Here is an 18,859-nt window from a genome sequence, read left to right as displayed (position 1 = left end):
ATGGAAGCAGGGGAAAACCTGAGGTTCCAGAAACAAGCCAGACGTTAGAAGGCCTCCTTTTTGTCAGCCAAATCTCCTTTGAATCACCTCTTCTCACCCACCAGTTAGCCTTGGTCTCCACTGTCAGTTTGAGAGAATAGTGAGGGGAGATGAAGTTACATTGTGGAGTATTCATTCATTCATTCAATCATATTTTTTAGCGCTTATTGGGTGCAGAGCACTGTGTTAAGCCCTAGGAGAGTACAATATAATGGAAAATGGTAAATGGCAGGGAATGTGCCCACAATGAGCTTGCAGTCTAGAGGAGGAGGAGGAAGGAAGAGGCTTAGGAAACTGCAGTCTTTAGTGGATATTGGATTTTCCCAATGGCCAGTCACTACCAAGTCTCCTTCTCTTGCCCAGTCGTGCCCTTACTGCGGCAGAGAAACCTTCTCTGTCCCTGGCCATGGGGATGGAATAGAAGAGTGAGCAAATAATAATAATAATAATGATAATGTTGGTATTTGTTAAGCGCTTACTATTTGCAGAGCACTGTTCTAAGCGCTGGGGTAGATCCAGGGAAATCAGGTTGTCCCATGTAAGGCTCACAGTTAATACCCATTTTACAGATGAGGTAACTGAGGCACAGAGAAGTTAAGTGACTTGCCCACAGTCACACAGTTGACAAGCGGCAGAGCCGGGAGTCGAACCCATGACCTCTGACTGCGAAGCCCAGGGTCTTTCCACTCAGCCACGCTGCTTCCCTATTGAGGGAGGGAGGGAGAGAGGGAGGGAGGGAAGGAGAATCCAAACCCAACTCGTGGAAAAAAAGTCAAGACAATCACAGTGCCCAGTTCTCCATCTATCCAGGACTTCATCCCATCGCTGAAACATATCAGCAGGATCTGGAGTGGCAGGTGAAGCAGAGGGGAATCTCACAGACATACCTCTTCTGATGGCACCCCCAGCCTCCTTTCTGAGGATGCCCAGCCTCATTCTGACTCCTGACTACAGCTGAGTGTTCTAAATTCTTCATTTTAAGAGGCGGTCGCATCGGTACTCGGGCAGATTGTAGGCTGCCTGTGGATGTGGGGATCCACATCGCTGGGGATGTGCTCAGCTAATAATAATAGCAACGATAAATCAAAATAATAATGGTACTTGTCAAGTGCTCACTATGTGTCAAACCCTGTTCTAAGTGCTAGGGAGATACAAGTTAATCGGGTTGGACACAGTCCCTGTCCCACGTGGGGCTCACACTCTTAATCCCCATTTTAAAGATGAGGTAATTGAGGCCCAGAGAAGTTAAGTGACTTGCCCAAGGTCACACAGCAGACAAGTGGCAGAGTCAGGATTAGAACCCGTGATCTCCTGACTCCCAGGCCCGTGCTCTATCCACTAAGCCACGTTTGTGTGTGTGATGTGTATTTTGTGAGGTGGAGGGGTCGAGCAGAGCCTGAATAGTGCCTGACGGCCAAGGCTAGGCTCTGAGGGACCCCGCCCAGTCTCACTCTGCCATCAGCTGCCCTCCCCTCCACAGAGCAGAGACTTTTTTCTCCCCCTCTAGACTGTCAATTCACTGTGGACAGGGAGCTTGTCTACCAACCCTGATATATTGTACTCTCCCAGAGTTTAGTACAGTGCTCTACATGCAATAAGCACTCAACAAATATGACTGACTGATAAAATATCTGTCAAACATATAAAGGAGTGTGAGAGGGGCAGACCGGGCACTAGGAACTTCTGGTCAACTTCAGTGCCACTCCACTTTCCTCTGACGTTGAGCTTGCACGGTGGCCATCTTGGCTCCGGTGGATTACGAACACCATAGTCACAATAACCCATGAGGCAGCCATGTCGGTAGGGTCAGGAGGTATGGGACTGTCATTGAAGAAGCAGTGCATTTGTCGGGGGCAGTCAAGCCCACCCCTTCACCCCCACTGTCTTTAGCACAAGACCCAGGATTGAAGCTCTGTCTGCCCCCAAGTGCATCCACCCTTTTTCTGACACCTTGTCTTGTCTTATGCTGTCGAATTGTCTCTGAGCCATAGCGAATCCATGGACGCATCTCTACCACAACACCCCACCTCCATCTGCTATCCTTCTGGTAGAGGATCCAGAGAGTTTTCTTGATAAAAATCCAGAAGTGGTTTAGCACTGTCTTCTCCCACACAGTAAACTCCAGTATCCGCCCTCCACTCTCTCCCATGCCGCTGATGCCCAACACAGGTGAGTTTTGATTTGTAGCCGACTGCCCTCCACTGGCTAGCCACCGGCCAAGCTAGGAATGGAATGAATAGGCCTCTGCTTGACTCTCCCTCCCGAAGCTGAGACCGGTAGAGTACTGGCAACTCTCCAGGTGTGACCTCGAGAAGGGTCTCTGACACCACATGTTGCAAAATCCAGGCAGATGAGCAGCATCAGAAGAATGTTCCCTAAATCTTCAAAAACGTTCCAGTCAAGGCACACAGTGAAAATGCTAGTTGTGGCCAGACTGTGTATTTACAGCATTAACAAAATTTCTCCTTCCTCTAGTTCCCAAGGGCTTCTTTTGTTTTCATAAGGGTCACTTGCTTGGGAACTAATCCCAATATCAAATCCAGATAAAGCCTTAGAAAATAAAAGGGAAGAATCATTTCCAGAAAGCATGCTGAATTTATCCAGGAGCCATGACCAAAGGTATAATCTCAAAGATCAAAAACTCTGTTGGTATGACCCCAACCTACTGCTAAATATAACAAAAAGTGTTAACATCAAACCTCCCTTTGATTCTATTAGAAACAAGCCTGCTTCCTTTGGGATTTGAGGAATTTGGACATTCTACTTTGTTTTCCATTCCAACCAACCTGTCTTTTGTGCTGCGTGGGTTCAATCCTTAATCTCCAACTCATCGATTGCAATTATATATGAAATATACGAAACCCGGAAATAATGATGAGGCTAGAAATATAAAGAATCACTGGTGGTGGTGTTGTCTAATGCTGTCGAGTATGTCCGACTCATATCGATGCCATGGACAGATCTCTCCCAGAATGCCCCACCTCTATCTGCAATCGTTCTGGTAGTGAATCCAGAGAGTTTTCTTGGTAAAAATATGGAAGTGGCTTACCACTGACTTCTTCTGTGTGGTAAAACCGAGTCTCCGCCTTCAGCTCTCTCCCGTGCTTCTGCTGCGCAGCACACGTGAGTTTTGATTTACAGCAGATTGCCTGCCACTCACTAGCCACTGGCCAAGCTAGGAATGGAATGGACAGGCCTCTGCTTGACTCTCCCTCCCGAAATCGAGGCTGGTAGAGGACTGGAAATTCTCCAGGTGCGACCCTGAGAGGGGAATCATTACTATTTCTCATCTAACTACAAAATAATTATTGGCTCCACTAGGATGAGGGCATGTGCTAACACTTTCCTTCAGTCTCCATGCTTCCTGTATCCTTAAACCAATTTCGAGAACACCTATAAGACCTAAGAAAAAGCCAAACAATTGAAGATGTTGTAATCCATTTTTTATGCCTTTAGAAGAGGCCATAGAATCAATCCTTCCTCCATTTCGGAAAGAGCAGAAAATCTCCTCTATTCCAAAATATCAAAAGGAGAAGACTTTTCCAACCCACTTCAATGCTTAACAGCCCTCATTATCAACAGACTCTTCCTTATAGAAGCAGCATGACCAAGTGGAAAGTGCACAGGCTTGGGAGTCAAAAGACCTGGGTTCTAATACCTGCTCTGCCATGTGTATGATGTGTGACCTGGGATGTCAGTTAACTCCTCTGTACTTCAGTTTCCTCCTCTGTAAAATAGGGATTAAATTATACTCCCTCCCACCTATACTCTGAGCCCCATGTGGGACAGGGACTGTGTCCAACCTGGTAACCTGTGAGAAGCAGCACGGCTTGTTAGAAGCAGCGTGGTTCAGTGGAAAGATCGTGGACTTGGGAGTCAGAGGTCGTGGGTCCTAATCCCAGCTCTGCCATTTGTCAGCTGTATGACTTTGGGCAAATCACTTAACTTCTCTGTGCCTTAAAGAAGGCACATCTGTATCTCATCTGTAAAATGGAGATTAAGACTGTGAGCCCCACGTTGATACAACCTGATTACTTTGTATCTACCCCAGTGTTTAGAACAGTGCTTGGCACATAGTAAGCACTTAACAAATATCATTATCATTATTACAACCTTGCATTTATCCCAGCATTTAGAACAATGCTTAAAATGTAGTAAGAGCTTAATGAATGTAACAATAATTATGAATAATCCTAGTAATGATAATAACTCATATCACTTATTAGCCCAAGTTTTCTTGTAGGCAACAAACTCTGGAATCTATCCTCAAGCCAACATCCTTAGATATCCCTAGAGCTCAGTCCTGGGAGTTAGAGGACCTAAATTCTAATCCCAGCTCCACTATTTGTCTACTGAGTGATCTTGGGCAAGTCACTTCAGTTCTCTATGTCTCAGTTACCTCATTGTAAAATGGGGATTAAGCCCATTGTGGGACATGGACTGTGTCCAACCTAATTAGCTTGTAGGTAACTGTATGTACCTGACACAGAGTAAGTGCTTAACAAATACCGTAAAATTCGGAACGAAAAAATTCTAACTCATTGGTCCAGGTAAGTCACTGCAAAATTACCTAGTAATCTAAATTATCTAAATATGGACAGTGGTGTGGGTGAGGAGGAATTACATTGTTCCCCAGTCTGTTGCGCATATCCTTAAAATCTGAAACCACTGACATGAATCAATAAATGGGCTATGCAAAGTAAGTGCTTCAGAGAGTACAATATAATTAATAGACCTGATCTATGCCCACAGAGGTTTACAATCTGGTAATTACATCAATCAATCAATCCATGGTATTTACTGAGTTCTTACTAGTGCAGAGCATTGTACTAACAGCTTGGGAGAGTACAGTCCAACAGAACAAGCAGACACATTCCCACCCAAAGTGAGTTACAGTCTCGAGGGGGAGACAGTCAGGAATATAAATAAAAAGCTTATTTTACATAATTTGAAGATAGGAACATAATTTAAAGATCTTTGCTATTTTGCATGGCCCACCCTAAAGAGCACAGGCCTAGGAGTCAGAGGACCTGGGTTCTACCGCTGGCTCTTCCATTTGGCTACTGTATGATCCTGGCCAGTAATTTAACTTCCCTGCGCCCCAGTCTCCTCATCTACAAACTGGAGATTCGATATCTTTTCACCCTCTGACTTAGATTGGGAGACTCATGTGGAACAGGGACAGTATTCCAACTGATCAGTACAGTGCTTGGCAAGTAGTAAGCACTTAATAAATGCCATAATCAATAAAGAAATCATTTTCTTAACACAAAGTATAGGAATAAATTAGGTCATCTCACAATCACATTTGCCAGATGCTACAACTGTGCTAATGGGTTTTTCAAATAAGCTCCTTCTAGCCAAGTCATTCTTAAACAACTCAGAGGTCTTCACCATCTTGTCATCGGGAATCCTTCCCAAACGTCATTTTGAGAAATGTCATAAGGGACTCACTTTAGCTTCCTTGGGATGCAGAGACTGATTTCACAGATTGTGAGCCCATTGTTGGATAGGGATTGTCTTTATCCGTTGCCGAATTGTACTTAGTACAGTGCTCTGCCCACAGTAAGTGCTCAATAAATACGATTGAATGAATGAAAGTGTATTCCACGTCGACCATGTAGCATAAATCTATTGAGCATTTACTTTCTGTGATGCACTGTCGTAGGTTCTGAAGTAAATTCAACCTATATCGAGGCCTCACTCCACGAGAAAGAGAAGCAAATATATAACATCATTAATCAATCAGCTGTATTTATTGAGCACTTACTGTGTGCAGAGCACTCCTAAGGGATCAGAAGACAGTATAACAGAGTTGGTAGGCACATTCCTTACCCACAGTGAGCTTACAGTCTGGAGGGGGAGACAGACATTAATATAAAGTAGGGCTATTTACTTAAGTGCCCTAACACTAGCTTATAAATATATATGGTATAAAGGGAAAGGGCAACAGAGACAACTTTAGACATTTGTATAAAAGTAATGAGAAGCTCTCTATGGATAGGAGACCAGAGCAGTGGAGAGAGACGGAGATAGAGATTCAAAGAAGAAAAACTGTACGTCATTTGACAAAGCCAGGAGCGGAGGAAAAGGAGAAATTCGGGAAAGGAAAATGTAATTCCTGGTAAGGGGATTTGGCAAACCTGAAATTAAAACCCGATTAATGGCTTGTTCTCTTTACTAACCAGTGAAGGGCATGCCAGGCCCCATTCTTTATCCTAGTGTCTGAAAAGAAGAAGCACAATGACTTGGTACCTGCTGTTGAGGAGAAACTGATGTTGTCCTGGCAATTGCACCTAAGAGAAGCAGTGTGGTCTAGTAGGAAGACTACAGAGCTGGGAGTCAGGTGACCTGGGTTCTCAAAATTTTGATCTGGGTTCTGATCCCAGCTCAGTCACTCTGCCATTTGGGTAAGTCACTTAACTTCTCTGTGGCTTAGTTTCCTCATTAGTAAAAAGAGGACAAAAGGCTTATTATTATTCCCTCTCAAACTATACCCACACTTAGGGGTAGGGACAATAAACCGATCTGACTGTACCGTATCTATTCCAAAACTTAGAAACTGCTTGGCACTTAGGGCTTAACAAATACTATAGTTATTATTATCGGTGTATTTCCTTCTTCTTTAACCTAGTGCATAGGTGGATGGAGGGAGAATAAATAATTTAAGCTTCAAACTATTTACTCTAAAGGATTATAAACCTTTGTCGATCTACATTGATGTCCATTCTGGTACTGTACATACATTTCCTTCTTCCTAACCCTGGATGAGAATTTAGGGCAGAACACTAAGAAATGGTAGCATCTTCAATGTTGAGGTGAATCTCCACTCGCAAGAATCGCAGGGCTGATCTTGTGCTGCTTATAAAAGAATGTCCCAACTTCTTTTATGGGATGCCTAAGAAGCTTGACTGAAAATTAAAGAAACAAACAAAAAAAACACCTATTTTCACAGTTCTTAGGAAAATAGGAACAGTACTCTCAAGTTCTAGTCAAATCCATCTGGTCCAGAAAAATAGCATCTTTGCCCTTTTGGAGAGAATATTTTAACTAAATCAACATATTGAAGCAATCAATCATACATAAAGCTCACATTTTTCCTCTAAAAAGTTACTATTGCTTAAAGGCTGGTTCTATTTCCCAACCTCCCTTCCCCTGTTCCATTCTCCCCTTGTTTTCCCATCCCTATCCCCCAACTACAAATCCCTTGTAGGGTATCCAGGAAACCTGAAGTAGAGAAGTCAAGAAGCTGGGGATTTGGCTAGGAACTGGGTGAGCACAGCACAGGGTGAATTCTGGCAGTGGGGAGAGTAGGAGTGAGCTCAGAAGGGAGAGGCTGTGATTTCCAAGGTGCCAAAGACAGAACCACAGAGACATATGAATCCTTGAAAATAATATACCATAGGAGAGGCACCCTATGATTTCAGAGTGGAAAAGATGAGATATTTGCCCAATCTGTGTGTACACACATGAAGTAAAGTCTGTTGTCTTTCAATATAACTTAGACCAGATCTGTCTCATTTACATAGTCACAGAGCAAATATTCTCCAAAGTGAAATTAGCTTCTGCATTTCAGGACTATAGGGCTACTATTCTTTGTTTGAAAATGTCAAACTAAGAGGGAAGGACAATCAGTGCTTGCCACATAGTAAATGCTTAGCAAATAATAATAATAATAATAATAATAATAATGGTATTTGTTAAGTGCTTACTATGTGCCAAGGGGGTTTGGTAAATCCAAAACTTTGTTCTAAGCACAGGGGAAGGTAATCAGGTTGTCCCATGTGGGGTTCATAGTCTTAATCCGCATTTTACAAATGAGTTACAGATATGCCTTCTTTGAGGCACAGAGAAGGTAAGTGACTCACCCAAAGTCATACAGCTGACAAGCAGCAGAGCCGGGATTAGAATCCACGACCTCTGACTCCCAAGCCCATGCTCTTTCTGCTAAGCCAAGCTGCTTCTCTATTATTATTATCATTGGAGGCTTTTGAGGGGAGGGGAGATGTGGACTGAACGTTTTGTTTGTTTTTTTAGGAAAATGATCTGGGCAGCATAATGAAATATGGAGTCCAGAAGGGAGAGACTGGAAGCAGGGAGATAAGAATACTAATAATAGTAATGATAAAAATAATTGTGGAATTTAAGTGCTTGCTATGTGCCAAGCACTGTGCCAAGGTTGGATAATGTACCCGAGAGAAAGGGATGGTTCATGGTGTCAAAGGTAACTGAGAGGTGGAGGTGGATTAGGATGGAATAGAGACCATTAGCTTTGGCAAGGAGGTGGCCATTGGTGACCTTAGAGGGGGCAATTTCCATGGAATGGAGGGGCGGAAACCAGATTACAGGGCATTAAGGAGAGAATGGATATTAGAGAGATTGCACTCAACCACAGCTGAATTAGTCTTCACATACCCCAACGGTGAGAGAGAATTTCAGGGAATGCTTAGCCAAGTCATAAGCTTGCCTCACGTTGGAGGAAGACAGCAGATAAGATGGGCTGATTTCGTTGATCCTGTGAATCTCTTGAAGTCCACCCACCCTGGCCTCAAACTTTCTAGAGAATTTTCCTCCAGAGGCTGCCCCAGTTGAAAACTTTGGATGACTTTTTCTCAAATTTCTGAAGACATGTGCATTCTCCTTCTGAAGGTTTTCAATCAAACTCTTCAGAGAATTTCTAAAACATAGACCTGACCGCGTTAGGTGTCAATTGCTGGTGGGCAGAGAATATTCCACTTCTTAACTCTGCATTTCCCAAGCCCCTAGTGTAGAGCAACACACTAACCCTATCTTTAATACAAAAAGAAACAATTTTCCAGAAAAATGAAATGGTTATATTGCACCTAAAAAAAAAAACTGAACACTATATGAATGAAGACACTATATATCTAGTTTCGACATCCAAGCGTAGCACTTTAGGAGTACAGCACTTAATAGGGAAGCACCATAGCCTAAAGGTTAGAGCATGGGCCTGAGATTCAAAAGGATCTGGGTTCTAATCCTGATTCTGCTACTTGCCTGCTATGTGACCTTGGGCAAGTGGAATTATCTGTGTCTCAGTTACCTTTTCTGTAAAATGGAGATTAAGACTGTGAGCCCCATTTGGGACAAGGACCGTATCCAACCTGATTAGCTTGTATCTACCCCAGGACTCTGAATGGTGTTGGACACAAAGGAAGTGCTTAACAAATCTTCTGACTCCCAGCCCCGTACTCTCTCCACTACACCACATTGCTTCCCTAGCCAAGTGTTTAGCCCAAGGATTAGTTTTACAGTAAGGATTACAATTATCATTATTACCTAATAACAAATTCAACCACTGCTTGCCTTAAGAGGAAGTTAATTCATAAAATAATTAAGGCAGTCATGCATTCTCCTAAGCAGCGTGGCTCAGTGGAAAGAGCCTGGGCTTCGGAGTCAGAGGTCATGAGTTCGACTCCCGGCTCTGCCACTTGTCAGCTTTGTGACTGTGGGCAAGTCACTTAACTTCTCTGTGCCTCAGTTACGTCATCTGTAAAATGGGGAATAACTGTGAGCCTCACGTGGGACAACCTGATTACCCTGTATCTACCCCAGTGCTTAGAACAGTGCTCTGCACATAGTAAGCGCTTAACAAAGAGCAACATTATTATTACCATGGTCAGGCTTTGCTCCTCTGTTTTTCCAGTTGCAAAATGAGAAGAATCATAAACACCCGCTCACTTCTGGGTGAATGGAGATTTTTTTTGAAAGTTGCTTGGAGCTTCTAGGAAAAGAATATTGCTTTGTTGTTGTTCTTTGGCAATATTGATTATAGGTTCTAAACAACATCAAGATGGATTATTCCTCCAGGCAATAGTTGAAGACAGGTACAATAAAGCCACCCTGCAACCATTAATCAACAAAACAGAAGCCAAAGACTTGCTGTTACCCCACAGAGATTACTCATATTTTTTTTCTTAATATCCCTTTGGTCTCTGAAGATGTACGAGGAATCATCTTTGAACTAAACACATTATCACAATGTTTAGGTGAGCTATTAAGCGTGGAGAATTTTAAAATATAAATACAAACTGAGCAGGACAGCTGGAAATATCCCCTAATACTTGACTCATTAGGCAGGACTAAGCGTTCTAATGAGAAGTGCTGAATTGACAGAGCTGTTAAAAATCAATGTGAGGCAAAGAGCCCTGAATTATTCATTTCCTGTTTATGTGGATCCACACAACGCGAGTGGAAAAAAATGTTTTTTTAAATAACTGTCTTTGATTTACTCTCCTCAGAAGTTCAGATTATTCTGCTTAAAATATTTTAATTTCATCTGACGCCTAATTCGACCCATGTTTTTTAGACAGGGCATTCTTCACTTTAATGAAATCGGACATTTTGTCATCCTTCGTTGGATCTGAACCCCACACCTGGATTGGGTTGGGCAGTGAGAGGTTGTGAAGGTGGGAATGAAAGGAAAGGGGTAAATCTTTGTAAGGGGAGAATGCCCAGAACATTCTCCCTCCTTTGTCTGAGATCAAAAAGCCCAGCCACATCCGGTTCTCTGAACTCCAGCCGGCAGCTTCCTATCCCTCAGCCTTGAGCAGCTGTTCCCAAAATTAAACTCTCATCAAGGAACTCCTATGAGTGTGCTTGATCAGATCAGCCCTAATGTAGAATTTCTTCTCAACTAATTCAAATAAGTTGGTAATGTTCCTTTAAGGTATAATAGACAAGGAGCCTTTAAGGTATCCATACAATTACAAAATAATAATAATTATAATATTAATACTTGTGACTACTGTTCAGCACTTCCACCATCAATGATATTTATTAATTTACTTATTCATGGTATTTGTTAAGGTATTTGTGACAAACAGTGCCAGTCACTGTTCTAAAAGCTGGGGTAGATACAAGTTAATCAGGTTGGACTCAGATCCTATAACAACAATGTTGGTATTTGTTAAGCGCTTACTATGTGCTGAGCACTGTTCTAAGCGCTGGGGTAGACACAGGGGAATCAGGTTGTCCCACGTGGGGCTCACAGTCTTAATCCCCATTTTACAGATGAGGTAACTGAGGCACCAAGAAGTTAAGTGACTTGCCCAAAGTCACCCAGCTGCCAAGTGGCAGAGCCGGGATTCGAACCCATGACCTCTGACTCCAAAGCCCATGCTCTTCCCACTGAGCCACGCTGCTTCTCACAGCTCCTGTCCCACATGGGGTTCACACTCCTAATCCCCATTCAACAGACAAGATAATAATAATAATAATGATATTTGTTAAGTGCTTACTATGTGCCAAGCACTGTTCAAAGCACTGGGGTATATGTAAGGTAATCAGTTTGTCCCACATGGGGCTCACAGTCTTAATTCCCATTATACAGCTGAGATCACTGAGGCACACAGTGGACATGTGGTGGAATCAAGATTAAAACCCAGGTTCTTCTGCTGGGTTCTCAAACCAGTGTTCTATCCAAGCAATGCTTTTTACCCTTTTTTTAAAAAAAATAGGAAACTTTGTGTCCTCACCTCCAAAGAACTCAAAAACATTTTCTGGTCCTGTGCTGAGCTATTTCTCCCCCTGTGTCTCTGTTTTGGTGACTTTGTGTCTATTGTTAGATTGTGAATTTACACATCAAGGATTTATAATAAATAAGCTACAGAAGTTAGCTAATAATAACTCCATACTAATATGAATCCAAAAGAAAAAACAAAATGTGGTATTATCAGCTAACTTCCCTAGCTCATCTCTCTTCCCTCCTTATGTGCTCTGCTGATGGTAAGCACTCAAAAACTACGATCGATTGATTGGAGCTATCTCTTTTCCCCAGGCCAACCGTCTCTCTAACCGCCTAAATATGTCTTCTGTCTTCATTTTGGACCCTTGCACCTGGCCTCAGAGAGCACTGGAGATGGGAGAATGGGCTTGGAGAGTCTTAAAGTCAACTAAAAATGGGTAGGTGAGAGGGAGCGAGTGCAGCACCTACCCAGGAAGTCAGAATGAGTCTGGTTGCTATGGAAATTGGCCATATTCCATCAGGGCAAATATTAGACTCATTGTCAACATCTGGATGAATTGATCACGTGCTTGTGAGGAAATTATTGGCATCGCCGGTTTACCACCCAATTCCTCTATCATTTATCCCTCCTGTACTTTTTAAGCGGTCCTCTTCTGAGCAGAGCCAACAGCTCTTTTATTCATAACTGCTAAACATCCGAATTCCATTTTCTTCAAATTCCTCCTCGGTGAGATATGGGATCATAATATTAGTTTACTTCGATCACCCCAGGTGATAGAGTTTTGTGAAATGAAGAGAGTCTCTGAATTGAAATGGAAGTACTTTAACATTTTCGCTTATCGTCTTGAGAAATGCCTATTTCTCCTCAGATGCCCCGGCCCAAGCCACGCCAGTGGCCGAACTTAAGAGGTTTCCCCGCCCGAGCAAGTCACAGTCCCTCTGACACGACACTTAAGACCGTTTCCTACAAATCTCCCAGCTGCCGTCCCACTGGGGGGTCAAGTGTTTGCCAATGAGAGTCCTTTGCTTGCCCCTGAATTCGGGCAGGATAAACAGCCCTCAAAGCAGCCCATGGAGCAGCCAAGAATCCAGCACAGACGTCTCCCTCCGTGGGCTGTGCTCAGGCGGAGGATGTGCGGAACGGGGAGGGCTCATCCAGGCCCAGTCGAGGTCGGCGCCCGGGGGCCGGAGACGCCCATCCTCGTCAGCTACCCTCCCTCTCCGTGACACAGTGGAGAAATATAAAATGACCGTTTCACAGGGGTGGTGGCAGAGGGAGCGGAGGGAAAATTCAAGCAGCGGAGGTTGTACCCTGGAATGTTGCACAAGTCACGGTGGCCACTTGGGGAAGGTCAATTTCGGGACCCATCTTCAAGCGTCCCAAGCAGGGGGCATCTTGCTAAGGTCAAGTGGGGGAGCAATAGCCTTCTGCATCTCTGGGGGTGGCCAGTGAAGCTCCTCATAACTCAGGGGCTCTGGGGAGGCCACCCTATTGCCAAATCCTGGGGCCCTCTGGAGTCAACCCTATTAGATCCCGGGTCTCTTTCCTGCCTCCATAGCTACCTTCCCTGGCCTAGTTCTGGGTATAATAATGCTGGTATTTGTTAAGCGCTTACTATATGCAGAGCACTGTTCTAAGCACTGGGGGAGATACAGGGTAATCAGGTCCTCCCATGTGAGGCTCACAGTTAATCCCCATTTTACAGATGAGGTAACTGAGGCACAGAGAAGTGAAGTGACTTGCCCACAGTCACCCAGCTGACAAGTGGCAGAGCCGGGAATCAAACCCATGACCTCTGACTCCGAAGCCCAGGCTCTTTCCACTGAGCCACGCTGCTTCCCCTATATGCCTCAAAAAAGAGAGAAGCAACTTCATTCAGCATGCATTCACTCCTCAGGCCACACTGCCTTGCAGCTAAGCAGCTGCTGATATAATTCACCCAGAGAGAAAATTTGTGGAGAATCAAGGAGCGCTTGCAGGAGGAAAGACCCTTGAGAAATGCCAGTGAGCGGTACAAAGAACACGGGCCCGGGAGGCAGAGGACATGAGTTCCAATACCAACACTGCCACTAAGCTGCTGTGTGACCTGCGGCAAGTTAATTGATTTCTCTGTACTTCAGTTTCCTCGTCTGTAAAATGGGGAATCCAGTACCAAGTGTCCCTCCTACTTAGATTGTCAGCTCCAGGGACTGTGTCCAATCCGATTAAATTGTTTGTATCCCAGCAGTTAGAACAGCGTTTGACAAAGAGTAAGCACTGTGTTTTCCAAATGCCATTATTTTTATCATTGTCATTATTATTACCTAAGAAATTCAGCCTAATCCTTGCCCAGCTAGGAATCTTAACAATAACATTAGTATCAGTTGGATTTTTGTATGGGATTTGTTAAGCGCTCACTAGGTGCTAGGCACTGTACTAAGAACTGGGGTAGATACCTGGGTTTGAATCCCGACTCTGCTCATATGTCTGCTATTTGGCTTTGGGCAAGTCACTTCACTTCTCTGGGCCTCAGTTCCCTCATCTGTAAAGCGGATAAGAGTGTGAGCCCCATGTGGGACAGGGACTTAGAGCAATCTAATTAACTTGAATCTACCTCAGTGCTTAAAACAGTGCTTTGCATATAATAAACACTTAACAAGTACCATTGTTATTATTAGTATTCCAGCTTATCAGGTTGGACACAGTCTATGTCCCATTTAACAGCCGAAGAGAAGAGAAGTGACCTGTCCAAGGTCACATAGCAGAAAAATGGCAGAGCTGCTGTTACGGCTCTGACTCCCAGCTCTGAGTCCTCCTGACTCCCAGGGCTGAGCTCTATCCATCAGGCCATGCTACACAGACCCAGATAAACAAAATGACCTAATAAATAAAAATTAACTAAGTTTAAGTTCAACTGAATGACCCATCCAGGGATATTCACAAGGAAACAAATATCCACCTTTGAACCCCAAAAAAAAAAAAATCCCATCTGCAAGGCCTCGGCCTAAGACTTCAGTCTTTTTATATTGAATTGTTTCAAAAAGTATTAATAACAGGAGGGGTGGAAATTCATCTGACTTTACCCAAGCCAGGCTGTTTTTCAGCTAGTCAGTTCCCCACCTTCCCCCTCTTACCCACCCCACCTCTACCCCAGCCCTAGTACTAAAAAGCAGAGGGTGTCAAAGTCTAACATTTTAATTTTTAAGAGAGAGGTAGCATGACTTAGTGGAAAGAACATAGGGATGTGAGTCAGAGGTCCTGGGTTCTAATCCCAAAACAGCCACTTTTCTGCTACGTGAACCTGGGCGAGTCACTTTACCTCTCTATGCCTCAGTTTCCTCAGCTGGAAAATGGGGATCAAATACCTGCTCTCCTTCCCTCTTAGGAAACTCCATGTGGGACACAGACTTCGATGTGATTATCTTGTATCTCTCCCTAGAGCTTAGCACGTTGCTTGACACATACTAACTTTACTATTATCATTATTTTTAAACAACCAGCTTCCCTCTTCTTCAGCGAATGACACCGAGTTTCCTGGTTCCAAAGCCGCAGCGGTGTACGCAGGGAGCGGGAAATGGAATGCAACGACCCTGGCTCAAGGGGTAGGGAGGTCGCAAAATGACCCTGGAGAAATGCAGGATGGCCTAAAGGAAAGAGAACAATCCTGGGACTCAGAGAAGCAAGGTTCTAATCCCAGCTCTACCGATTGCCATCTTGTGTGACTTTGAGCAAATCATTTAACTTCTCTGTGCCTCAATTTCCTCATCTGTAAAGTAGAGATTCAATACCTGGTCTCCCTCCCCTCTAGACTGTGAGCCCCTTGTGGGAAAGGGACAGTGTCCAATCTGATTAATTTGTAATAATAATAATAATAATAATGTTGGTATTTGTTAAGCGCTTACTATGTGCAGAGCACTGTTCTAAGCGCTGGGGTAGATACAGGGTAATCAGGTTGTCCCACGTGAGGCTCACAATCTTAATCCCCATTTTACAGACGAGGGAACTGAGGCACAGAGAAGTTAAGTGACTTGCCCAAAGTACCTACCCCAGCGCTTAGAACAAGGCTTAACCCATAGTAAGCACTTAACAAATACCACAGAAAAAATGTTCTAGCTTTGGGCAGATGGAAAAATGTTCCCATTTGATATCATTACATTATGTTGTAAACTCGTTGCCGGCAGGGAATGTGTCTATTATATGGCTCTCTTGTACTCTCCCAAGAACTTAGTACAGTGCTCTGCACACAGTAAGTGCTCAATAGATATGATTGCTTGATTGACTGATTGCTACACGTCCCCAGTAAAGCATCTGGCTATTCAATCCACCTAAGTCCTGCCGGTGTCCATGCCAGATAGCAAATCTCCCATCTTTAGGAAGCTGATAACACAAATTATATTAGTGCATTAGGAAAAATGGATTCTGTAAGCTTTTTTTTTTCAACCCAATTTTATCGCATGCCTTGAGGTGATTGAATAAAATGCCAAACATAAGGAAATTTCAAAAGATCTGGAGAAGAGGAAAAAGTAATGTGACACCAAACCCCAACTCATTTTGATGTTTATAATGAATATTAAGGGTTTGGCTTTCTCAGGCAAACTGGAAAATGATCTGGGAAAATAAGAGATAGTGGAGAGAAAATAAGGATTTGGGTACTTCAGTGACCCTAACAGTTTTGTGGGGTTTTTGATGGTGTGTGATCACTGTTTATGATGTGTCGAGCTCTATTCTCAGCACCAAATTAGATACAAATTAATCGAATTGGGCACAGGCCCTGTCTCACACAGGGCTTCCATTCTAAGTAGGAAAGAGAACAGGTACTGATTCCTCATTTTACAGTCAAGGAAATTGAGTCATAGAAAAGTGAAGTGACTTCCCCAAGGTCGCACAGGAGGCAAGTGGAGGAACCAGGATTAAAACCCAGGTCCTCTGTCTCCCAGGACACCCGGCTTCCCATTTGCATCTAATCAATGGCTTCAACAGCGATTAGCTGCAAAGAGCCATCCATAGGCCTAATTCTTTGTGAAGACACAAACTTATTCAATAACCGCATCTCTCTTTTTTCTCAAAAGACAGGAACTCCCTTACGCAAAATCCGATGAGCAGAAATCCAGAAAATAGGTGGCCAACTTGGGGGTTAAATACCCCAGTGGTTAGCGAGCTGGTTGCCCTGGAAACCAGCTGCCAGTCTATGATGCTAGGATGCAGCATCGGCACTGAGGTCACTGGGCTCACTAAGGTAGCCATTTCAGCCCTAATAATAATTTCATCTATGGATAATATTACTAGTGATAAGAATCTGTCCCTGATGATAATAATACTTATTAGGGCCTAATAATGATAAGAATAATGATAATATTAATAATCTGCCCCGGATAATAATTATTAGGTACTAATAATTATAATACTAATATAATAACCATCATTGATGTTATTGATACCATTATTAATATATCATTATTAATACTGCTCTTACTGTAATTGAACCCTAAAGAAGAAGAAGAAGGAAGAAGAAGGAGGAGAAAGGAGGAGGAAGAAAGAGGAGGAAGGAGGAAAAAGGAGGAAGACAGAAGAAGAAAGAGAAGAAAAAGTGAGCTCCAATAACAATATTAGGGCCAAATAACAATAAAAGTAATATGTTAATAATTTGAGAAGCAGCAGGGACTACTGGAAAAAGCACAGGCTTGGGAATCAGAGGTCATGGGTTAATAATAATAATGTTGGTATTTGTTAAGCGCTTAGTATGTGCCGACCACTGTTCTAAGCGCTGGGGTAGATACAGGGTCATCAGGTTGTCCCACAGTAATTCCGGCTCCACCACTTGTCTGCTGTCTGACTCTGGGCAAGACATTTCACTTCTCTGGGCCTCAATCACTTCATCTGTAAAATGGGGATTAAGATTGTGAACCCCCCCGTGGGAAGACCTGCTTATCTTGTATCTACCCCAATGATCAGAACAGGGATTGGAACATAGTTAATGCTAAACAGATACCATAATTATATTTCTATTATATTAATGATATTGATCATTATAAAGGTACAATCATTAATTATTCTTATTATTTGTTTTGTTGTCTGTCTTCCCCTTCTAGACTGTGAGCCCGTTGTTGGGTAGGGATCGCCTCTATCTGTTGTGGAATTTTACTTTCCAAGCGCTCGGTACAGTGCTCTGCACACAGTAGGTGTTCGATAAATACGACTGAATGACTGAATGAATATTTAGATCTGTAGGTGAAATTCTTGCAGTCTCTTTGCAGTTTGCATACTCACTGTGGTTCCCACAACTCCATGGGTGGGAAATGACTGACAGGGATTAGAGGTCGTGGGCGACGCTATGCAAAGAAGCAGCACTCTGATAGATGCCTCTGCCCAGGCTCCATCCATCGTTTAGGATGGGAGCCTCCACACCATCATTCCTGCTCCTGGGAGCCATCCTTGTTATTTACCTCTGGAACACCACCTGGCCCTGGTTGTGTGGGTCTCCTCTTTACCAAACACCTCTGCAGATGGCACCAGCAGTTTTAGACTATTTGGTAACAGCTGCAAAACATATCTGGGAACGTCGCCTTCAGACCGCACTGGTGCTTCGAGGGATTGAAGGCAATTTGGCCTGATGAAAAGAGAGTGGGCTAGGAAATGAAAAGTTATGGGTTTGAGTCCCAGATCTCCACTGGCCCATTCTGTGACCTTGGGGAAGACACTTAAACTCTCTGGGCCTCAGTTTCCTTATCAGTAAAATGAAAATAAGATGTGGGACAGGGACTGTGTACAATCTCATAACCCTGTATCTACCTCAGTGATTAGCACATAATAAGTGCTAAATATATGGTAATTTGTTTAAGCAACTTTTGATAGACTCTGGGTTGCCTGTATCCACTGGCAACTGTGTCCACTGGAAAAGTTCTGGGAGCACTGCACTCCATTTCCCGTCTCACTAAATAAGCAAACTATATAAGCATAAGATCTGCCGGTAAATAATCAACTGAGTTTCTGACAATTCAAACCAAGCTTCTTATCTTAGATGCCCAGAAAATGAATACACAGAGAGTATTTTGGCCCATATCCACACACAAACACACACACTCTCTCTCTCATGCACAAAGACACATAATTGTATTTACAAATACATAGAGTATTTAGTGTTCTCTGCATCTCTCTCTCTCTCTCTCACACACACACACACATATCTGCATTTACAAATACCTAGCGTATTTAGTGTTCTCTGCAATCATCAATTTAATTCCTTAGAAAATATTAGAATTTTTCAATTTCCCTAAAGGTCTTAGAGGTTTCAAGAGGATTTGCATGTTCATCTGAAAGAATCTGATCATTTGATTAGTGTAGACCTGCACTGT

The 18,859-nt window shown here is 43.3% G+C and overlaps 1 protein-coding gene and 1 non-coding gene across 3 annotated transcripts in view; both read right to left on the bottom strand.

Moving 5' to 3' along the window:
- The window catches only part of DLGAP1 (DLG associated protein 1), a 978,335-nt gene that overhangs the window by 896,466 nt on the left and 63,010 nt on the right, over nucleotides 1-18,859 (bottom strand). The window lies entirely within an intron of this gene.
- On the bottom strand, nucleotides 3,173-3,310 carry LOC114812611. The gene has a single exon (XR_003760262.1). It is a non-coding gene; the product is annotated as a small nucleolar RNA SNORA7 (small nucleolar RNA).

This window comes from Ornithorhynchus anatinus, chromosome 5, assembly GCF_004115215.2.
Source record: "Ornithorhynchus anatinus isolate Pmale09 chromosome 5, mOrnAna1.pri.v4, whole genome shotgun sequence".
In the NCBI taxonomy this organism is placed as follows: Eukaryota; Metazoa; Chordata; class Mammalia; order Monotremata; family Ornithorhynchidae; genus Ornithorhynchus; species Ornithorhynchus anatinus.
Note: the sequence above shows the minus strand (reverse complement) of the source record. Positions and strands in the feature narration are given on the sequence as shown.